The 9,516-nt window shown below is 44.2% G+C and overlaps 1 long non-coding RNA gene across 2 annotated transcripts in view; it reads left to right on the forward strand.

The window, feature by feature from the left end:
* Positions 1-5,970, forward strand: part of LOC146854969 (uncharacterized) — a 174,348-nt gene extending 168,378 nt beyond the window's left edge. For both annotated transcript variants that reach the window (XR_014981261.1, XR_014981262.1), the window contains one exon: positions 2,069-5,970. This is a non-coding gene — a long non-coding RNA (uncharacterized LOC146854969). The remainder of the gene's footprint in view (positions 1-2,068) is intronic.
* Positions 5,971-9,516: the final 3,546 nt, after the last annotated feature.

Consider the following 9,516-nt stretch of genomic DNA (forward strand, 5'->3'; position numbering starts at 1 on the left):
GCCAGTCTTAAACCTCGTCGGTGAGGTAAAGCTTGAGTCCTGGGGAACAGTGAGCACCAGACTCGCGTCTGGGCATACCTGCCACACCTAGGGCATTTCTTGCAAAAATAGCAAAGTGCTAGAAGGAACACTTGAATTCATCTCTCTTGGCTGAATTCCAGTCCATTGTCCAGGGAAAGTCTAGCCTGAACTGATAGACCAGGTGCCCTCAAGACAGGAACACAAGTAACCTTAACGGGTTTTGCAGGCATAGCCTGAGCCCTGTAGCATAGCTGCTATGGGCAGCTCTGCACACAAATCCTTGGTAGGTCACGGAATACTTTGTATAGATTTACATGATGCCACGGTTAAGCATGTGCCAGCCTGCAGTTTAAGGTTGTGTGTACAGTTAGCAATTGAGAGTGAATTAAACTATTGTGCAGGCACACTTAACACAGGTTTGTGATTTATGACCCTTTCATTCAAAAATGAATATGCAGTCAATTATAATGCCACTTTTTGAAGCAGTGTTTAATGAATGAAGTGATGCTAATTCGGAACTATACTTGATACCTGTCAAGATGCAATTTTATGGCTTGCCACCTTGCTAGGTGACTAGCATAAGATTACAGGAAGCTAAACAGATGCTTTACAGTGTATTTCTGCCTTTACACAAATACTGTCGTATTTTTATATAGCAGAAAATCAGCCAGTCTATTCAACTTCATATTTCTTCAGAAATTGGGGGATTTTCAGTTTCCTCGAAACAGTAAATGAGACCCAACGTTTGTGAGCTTCACTTCTAGCCTAGGATGCTTGTGTTTTGCTCATTTAAGACTATGTTGTGTGCAAATTTCTTTGTTGTGTTTTAGCAGACGCACGCTTACCAAGCTTACTTTTGAGTTGACCAGATACTTTTAACAGAGTCATTTATCGTTTCAGCCTGCTCATTAAGGCTCACCAAGGATGCTAACTTTAAATATCCTAACACTTGATATAGTCACCAACTACCATTGCTAGCAGGATGAGGAATACGTGTTATCCCAAAGGCAGCGAATTCAATTGCTTTACAGGTATACCTACACCTTCCCATCCGTCGGGTCCTAACCACCACAGCTGGATGAGCTTATTAAGACGCTGGCATCTTGTCCCATAACTTAAATTCCACGTGTGTGGAGAGGAAGGTTTAAAAAAACAGATGTAATCTTTAAACATTGGGAATCATTTTACACAGTTTGTTAATTACTTATTGGTTTCTCTGTCTCCCCGCCTCCCTCTCCTCCCATTGGTGAATGTGGACGAGCTCCATTCTGGAAAGACTCAAAATTGATTTTTCCTATAGAAATGTACCGTGCTGGCATGAATGTAGAAATTCTACTCGGTGTATCTGTCGAAAAAGGGAAATAATATTTCTTTCCACAGTTCGGCACACACTACAGGTCCATAAGTGTTGGTATCCAGGCAAATATTTTTATTTGGGAGAAGCAAAGGGAACTGGTTTCCACTTCAGAGAACTATTGATGTTGTTGGATTGGAATCTACTTATTGGTGAGACCAGGGCTTGATGGCAAAAGACATAGCTTCCCAAAAGTGTAGGTTACGTATTCTTATTGCTCCAACATTTCATGGTAAGTAAAAGTATCCAGTTGCTTAATGTGTATACCTTAACTGATTTTTTTGTGAAAGGGTGAGGGTGGGAGCTGCCAGGCATATTAGCAATCAGCATATAAATAAGTTAAGTGAATCGAACTCTTCAGCGCTTGTCGGTAGAAACTGTTAGATGTTGTATCCACTTCTCAAGGGGACCAACAGATGGTTGGGAGAAAAATGAAGTAACAGAACATGCCCGGGGCTCGCTTAGAGGCTGTTGCGAAGCTTCTGATATCCGAGATATGAAATCCTGCAGCGCTGGCCCTGCAGTAGAGAACACCTGACCTGCAGAGGAAGCTGAGAAGTGGTGTTAGGTGCACAGAAACATAAAATGCTGCATAATTTCTATTGTTTATATATCTGTGATCTAATGGTATGTACTAACTGTACATCATCGCATGATAAACCTGTAAATCTGCATGCCCTTTGTTTTTTGTAGGTAACAGAAGAATGGACATGAACAATGCATTGCCAACTGCTTTGCTTACATGTAGATGAACGTGTATAGTGGTAAAGAATTCCTCCCAAAATTATATAGGTAAAGATTGGAGAAACACGTGAGTATTAAAGTATTGGAGTAATGGCAACTTGGCACCTCAAGGGCGTGTCTGTGCACAAAATCATTCGGGAGAAGGCCAGACGCTTAAGCAATAAAAGAAGGACTAGAGTAGTGGAAGCATAACATCAGAGAAAGAACGAATACACCTGTTATAGCAGCATGGAATATCATTATTGTTTGCCTGCATTCTAAATTTAGAGGGGGTCGAGATGAGGCTGGGGGAGTAGTGGGTTGGGGCTATCTCTGCCTTTTAGCTGCATACTACTACTATAAATTAATAGTCATTATTTTGTTATTGCCCTTGCCACTCCATATGCGTCATCGGCTTCAGCTCAGTTAACAGATGTTAACACCCGGAGGTGGTGACATTCGGGTGTAAATAACATGAATTCAAAAGGCCAGCAATATATCAAAAGGACCTGGTGACAAACAGGCCTCTCTGAAAAAGAAAGTCCTTGGTAAGTGCCCAATGAGCTAACTGCCTAGAGTCATTCCTGTCTCCAATTAATGGAAACATCTCAGAAAAATATCACAGTTTATAAATCTACATTTTCATTGTTGAATTATGGGCAGTTTCACATGGTTGGTTTGATAATGTCTGTGTGGCCAGGGAGAATCCCACAAGGCTTCCGTAACCAAAGGCTGAACCGGATGGGCCACTTGAATATCGAATCAACAATATCGATGGAATAGAATATCTGAAATAGAATATTGACAGGTAAGTCTAGATTTTCTATACCTAACTCCACATATATGTCCCTATGCAGTACATATATCTTCAAGGTACGTAGATGTGGAGTTAGGAATAATAAAGCTATATTCCCTCTATGCACTTACCTTTCAAGATTTTGTCTCACTATATTCTGTACTCGATATTAGTATGCTACGATATTGTTGATGTCGATAGTACAATCGCTGAACTGTACTGATGGTATCATCACTGAAGGTGAGCTATAAAAGCCCCACCCTTATCCGCAGCTCACCACCTTTCCTTCCACCTAAGAGCCATTTTAGTGTTCTGTGCTTTTTGTGCTGGATGGGGAAGATATCTGTGCAATGAATACTTTTGCAAAGCAAACACAAGGAGATGATGGACGGAGCGCTGAAACGTTTCAGACACCCCCAGTCACAGATCTGGGTTGAATCCATTATCATTCTTTCGCTCACTTCGCCCCCTCAGTTCAGACCCAGCTATATGCAAATCAGTCTTGACCCTGTGCCTCATGGTAACAGTCCAGCCCACACTGCCAAGCCAGGTCTTCCCTGAACCGGAAACAAGCATCCTGGGACCGGTTAATGGGTAACACCCTTCATCAGCCAGACTAGCTTGAATACAGTGGCAAAGTGAGCAAGGTACTCACGTCTGGGCATACCCTGCCAACTTAGGGCGAACAAAGCAAACACAAGGAAATGATGGACGGAGCGCTGAAACTTTTCAGACACTCACCCCCCGTCCCAGATCTGGGTTGAATCCATCATCATTCTTTAGCTCACTTCGCCACCTCTGTTCAGGCCCGGCTATATGCAAATCAGTCTTGACCCTGTGCCTCATGGGAACAGTCCAACCCGAAATGCCAAGCCAGGTCTTCTCTGAACCAGAAACAAGCATTCTGGGAACGGTTTCTGGGTAACACCCTTCATCAGCCAGGCTAGCTTGAATCCAGTGGCAAAGTGAGCAAGGGACCCAAGTCTGGGCATATGTCAACTTAGGGCAATCTAAGCAAACACAAGGAGATGATGGATGGAAAATGAATACTTTTGACATTAATTTAAAAATGGTTAAGTTCTACATGCCCTAAAGAATATATGTTGTGTTGCAGTTCTTGTTTCTAAGTTCACACCTACAAGCTATTTTTATTGGCCACCAGTCACCTTGTTGTTTCTTCTTTGTTAGTACTCTTTTTTTATTTTTTGTTTTAAATATTTAATGTACTGTCCACTGTTTTCTACGTACCTTCTCCAAATGAAATGTTGACCATTGACAGTCCGTATTGGTCTAAAGGAATTTGCTGGCTAACCATGACTCTGGCAAGAGCAGCACTTATCAGGTTTCGCCAGCAGTCAATCAACACTTTTGATGAAAGTTGAATTTTTCAATTTCAGAATCACCAGAGCTGCCTTTTTAAATACAACATAAATTACTTTTACAGTGAGGTGTAATTTTATTTAAAAAGTAATATTTCAAAGTAGTAAAGTGTCACTGGGACTGTTTAGAAATAAACAGTAGTTTCTGAAAGAGCTAATGAGCTCTGTTAGTAAATCTTTTGTTTGCACTCACATTGGGGCCTGGTGGCTAGTTAGCATTTGGCTGAAAAGTCCACTACGTTACTCTCAAAAAGACAGTGTAGGAGTATCAATGGCAAAGAATACATGACTGCCCCTTTCAAAACATATTCACTGCAAAAAGACCTGCCTGCTAGGTCTGAGACAAACAGCTGCCTTGGGAAAAGACCAAAACCTTTTTTAGCCAGGTGTCTTGGGTTGCTGCCCGTGTCCTCACGCCTTAGATGGAAGTGTTGATGGGTGATTTTTCTTTAGGGATTTTAGCTTCCTTATAGGGAATAATCTGGTGGGTGTCTCAGGGATTTGAGTCTTTACCCTTGCACTTATTTGAAGCACATTTCTATTACCCCAGAAGAACAGACTCAGTTTGATTTTATTGGGTGCTATAATCACTCTGAGAATAATATTTGGGATTAATATTGTTGTGATTAATATTGATTGCCTGTATTAATGCTTATGTAATAATTTTGGGTCATTAATACTGTTTTGGTTCTGGGGGTTTTGACTTGAGTGTTACTATGCGTTTTTGTCTGTACTGCGAAGAGGCCACACCACCCTCCCTTAATCCGTTTCTTCACATTTATTAACCAAATCTTATATTTTGCTTTTTTATGGGCTGTAACTGCTGTCTTCCTCCTCCCTTATGCTTGTGTTTTTTTGTTTCCTGCATTCTTTCCTCATGTTATTGCCTAACCTCTGATTTACTTTACTTTTTAACCCTCCATAATTGTCTATCTCTTTCCCATTTTTTGTTTCCAACGATTTTGGGTTCCCCGTATCATTTTCCCTTGGATTTTGTATCCGATGTGTAATTTGTGAAATAACTTCACCATAAGAGATTGTCTCTTCTGGTAATTTGGCATTGTAATCAGGATTTATAATGCATGACAAATCACCCGTAAGGTTTCCAAGGCACTAGAGCTGCTAGCTGCTTTGCGGACCAAGCAGTGAAAAATTAGACAAAAGCAGGAGAAAGCACTCCGCAAAAAGGGGGAGAGGAAGGAGGTAGCAGTAAAAACGAGGCAAAAGTAGGAAAAGCACTCAGAAAAACTGGAGGGAAAGAAAGGCAAAAGCAGGACAAAATGAGACAAAAGCAGGAAAAGCACTGAGAAAAACACGGGTAAGGAAGAAGAAAGCAGTAAAAAACGAGGCAAAAATCAGGAAAAGCACTCGAAGACGGAGGAAAGGAAGGAGAAGGCAGTAAAAAGAAGGCAAAAGCAGGAAAAGCACTCTGAGAAACTGGGGGTAGGAAGGAAAAGTCAGTAAAAACAAGGCAAAAGCAGGGAAAGCACTCAAAAAAATGGGGGGAAGGAAGGAGAAAACAGTAAAAACGAGGCAAAAGCACTAGAAAATCGGGGGTAAGGAAGGAGAATGCAGTAAAAAAAAAAAGAGGCAAAACCAGAAAAAATGGATGGAAGGTCAGAGAAAGCAGTAAAAATGAGGAACAAGCAGGAAAAGCACTCAGAAAAACAGGGGGAAAGGAAGGAGAAAAGTAAAAACTAGGCAAAAGAAAGAGAAAGCACTCAAAAACAGGGAGGAAGTAGAGTGTTGCAGCAGCACGGGAGAGCTAGACCTGGGGACTTTATCAGTCCACACACACAGTCACCTTGCGTGGCTTGGTAAATCTGGAGTAATGCATGGCAGTGCAAGTCACTGCCATGCGTTAATCGCACCGGAAAGGTGTTACATGGGGAGCGTGTGTGCCCAGGCAACCACCCATGTATTTTGGCGCATTCCCAGATTTACCTAGACTGGTTGACCTAGGAATGTGTCACAATTGTACATGTTCCTGAAAAAGGCACAATAAAAAATATCTTTACTTCTCCTTGTTTTTTCCTCTTTCTACGTGCGCTGCATTCAACAACACACTTAGAAAAAGGAAAAAGCATTTAAGGTGTCCCTTCCTGCCCTACAACAATACTGCCTGCAGCGCAGGCCCCTTGCACCATAACGCAAGGATGCCTGCATTGGTGCTAGGCATCGCAAGGAGAGAGCAGCAATGCACCATATTGCTATAGATATGGTTCACTCCTGCCCTCTGCATTTTTCGCAGCACAACAAGTAGTCTTACTGCATTGCGCTGCCTCAAATTTTGATAAATCTTGCCCTTAGATAGCAAACTATGCTTGCATCTTCAACTAAGCGTTTTTCATTTACAGGCCTTTGCAGTGCGTATTTGTGCTCAAGTCGAGAAATCTGTCAGTGATATTCCAGATGCATGCAGTAAAAGGAAACTGGTGATATACCATAGGCTGGCGAGGATGCATCCAACATGTAAGAGTATATTTAGCTGTGGTTGTTGCACCGCGCTGACTCCCCTGCGCCTAGGAGCTCCAAAGTCATTCATCGCAGCGCTCTTCTCTTGCCACTTTCACTGGTGTAAAATTAGAGCCTTGAGGCCAGCACTCATGAATAATTGAGAGAAGCTACCGTGCGTCGAGCACTGGAAAAAGCTGGTGCCGTCTGTCACCTGCAGCGACGGCTTATCGCTTTTAATCAATGTTTAAACATGTTGCACTTCTAATCACCAAACGACCAACTTTTACCTAGAAGAATCTATTTAAAGAAAGAGTGCTCCGATTTCACCTTGTCTCAGCGCGGGCTCGCTTTTAGGACGCCCTGACACTTGTCAAGGTGCAGCGCACACCTGGAATTGGGAGTTAGAAAACGGACTCCACCCCTTAAATGTTTTCTTTGTCAAAAACTTCAGCAGTAAAATAAATTCCTGATTCTGCTCTATATAAAGTTATGTTAACTGGACTTGTATAGCGCGCAGCTGCCTCAGCGAAGAGGTGTCCACATAGGGAAGAGACGGCGGCTAAACCAAAGGGAAGAGGTGTGTTTTAATGGCTTTTCTGAAGGACAGCAAGCTATCCAAACTACGGATCTGGAGGGGCAGGGAGTTCCATAGTTTGGCTGCCAAACAACGGAAAGACCGCTCCCCAGCACGGAGACGGTTCACTTGAGGGACCACAACCAGATGTTGCCCCAGAGAACGCAGCTGGCGTCTAGGAACATAAGGTACCAACAGGTTGGCCAGAAGCTCAGGAGACGCAAGCTTCAAGGTTTTAAAGGACAGACAGAGGGCCTTGAATTCAATCCGCTTGGCCATGGGCTACCAATGTAGCCGCCGGATAGCACCGGTAGAAGAGCAGCTACGCGGGAGCCCCAACAGGGCCCTGGCGGCAGCATTTTGGACACGATGCAAGCGCATAACCTCAGCTTGATTAGCCCCTAGGAGGAGCGAGCTTGCATAATCCAATCTAGATAAGATGGACGATTGAACAATCAGCTGACGGGTAGGTGGATCAAAAAACCCCAGCAAGGGCCTAAGTCCCCGAAGAAGGCCAAAGCAAGTGCCATCCACCTTCTTAGTGTGATCCTGGTAATTGAGAGTAGAATCCATCCATACTCCCAGGTTAGGTTCTTAACCACCATCTTAGGGGTGGGAGCACTACCAAGAGAGGTAGGCCACCATTGCTCACTCCAAAGACTCCTGTCTTTCCCTACCAGTAACACCTCCATTTTATTAGCGTTCAACTGGAGGCAGTTGGTGGTCATCCACTCCGCGACCGCAGCCAGGCCGCTCCGAAACTTGGAAGCATCCTGCGTGGAGCTGTCGGAGAGGGCCACCACCAGCTGCGTATCGTCAGCGTAAGAGACCATGGTGAGGCCCATGTTCCTAGCCACCGTAGCGAGAGGTTGAACATAAAGATTAAAAAGTACAGGACTGCCCGATGGAGTGGACACAGGAGAGAAACGGAGGGAGGGGCAGTCACTCGGAATGATCTCCCTCACAGGAAAGATCTAAACCATTCCAGAGCTAGGCCTACGACACCCGTCTCCTCCAGACAATGTAAAAGAATCCCGTGGGAGACCGTGTCAAACGCGGCACTGAGATCAAGCAGAATCAGTGCCGTAGTGTGTCCTAAGTCAAGAATGGTCCGCAGATGTTCGGTAACAGCCAAAAGAGCAGTCTCCGTACTGTGACCAGGGCGGAAGCCATTCTGGGAGGGATCCAAGGTGCCATTAGTGTTCAAAAACCCCGTTAAGATGTTATTCACGAGAGCCTCAGTCATCTTAGCTACCCATGGAAGGAAGGAGGGAGGTCGGACGGAAATTTTCCAGATTAGCCGGGTCCAACAAGGGGTTTTTAAGTATAGGAGCCACCATAGCTCGCTTCCATAGCTCAGGGGCCCCAGCTGTGGAGAGAGAAGTATTAACAACCTGGCACAAAGGAGCCAGGAGCATAGGTAAAGAATCCCTAAACTGGGCTGGTTTTAAAGGATCTACCGGAGAGCCGGATTTAACTTTCCTGCTCAATAGTACGAACTCTTCCTGCCTAATGGTGGGAATAACCTCCAAAGAATGAAGAGGAGGCGGTCCGTGAAAGGCAACAAGATGTAGAGGCACCAAAGGGAAAGACCTATAGATGGTTTCAACTTTATTGACAAAGAATGTCGCTAGGTCCTCACAGTATTCCTCAGATACGATCACAGAGGCAGAGGAGTTTTTCCTAGCTCTGAGATCCTTGAGTATTTTGAAGATGCACTTGGCCGGGTTACGGCTTAGCTTGATTTCATTAGCGTAGTAGGCCGCCCAGACGGTGTGAATAGTCCTATGGTAGCTCTTAATGGCGGCCAGATAGCAACTTTTAGCCACGGGGTCATAATCCTTTCTCCAGGCACGCTCCAATTGCTTACAAGATTTACGCGTTAAATATGTGCACAGAAATGATCTTACAGGGGTATCTAAAAGCATGACATGAAGTGCCCTCCTGGACCAAAGGTGGTCACCTACGAGCGCATAAGTACAGGCAGGCTTATTTATGGGCCCTTGTGTCACTTTTGCACTGCTGGTGCGACACTTTTTGTGACGCACCAGCGGTGTAAAAAATGAGCCATGTTGCTCCATATTTACAAAGTGACGCATCTAGGTAGATGCGTCACTTTGTAAACCCCTGCGCCACATTGTACCTGCGCCAGGTATAATGTATGCAGAGGGGCGTTCCGACGCAGGAAAGGGTCGTAAAAGTGACGCAGTGA

Source organism: Triturus cristatus, chromosome 4_1 (genome assembly GCF_964204655.1).
Source record: "Triturus cristatus chromosome 4_1, aTriCri1.1, whole genome shotgun sequence".
NCBI lineage: Eukaryota > Metazoa > Chordata > Amphibia > Caudata > Salamandridae > Triturus > Triturus cristatus.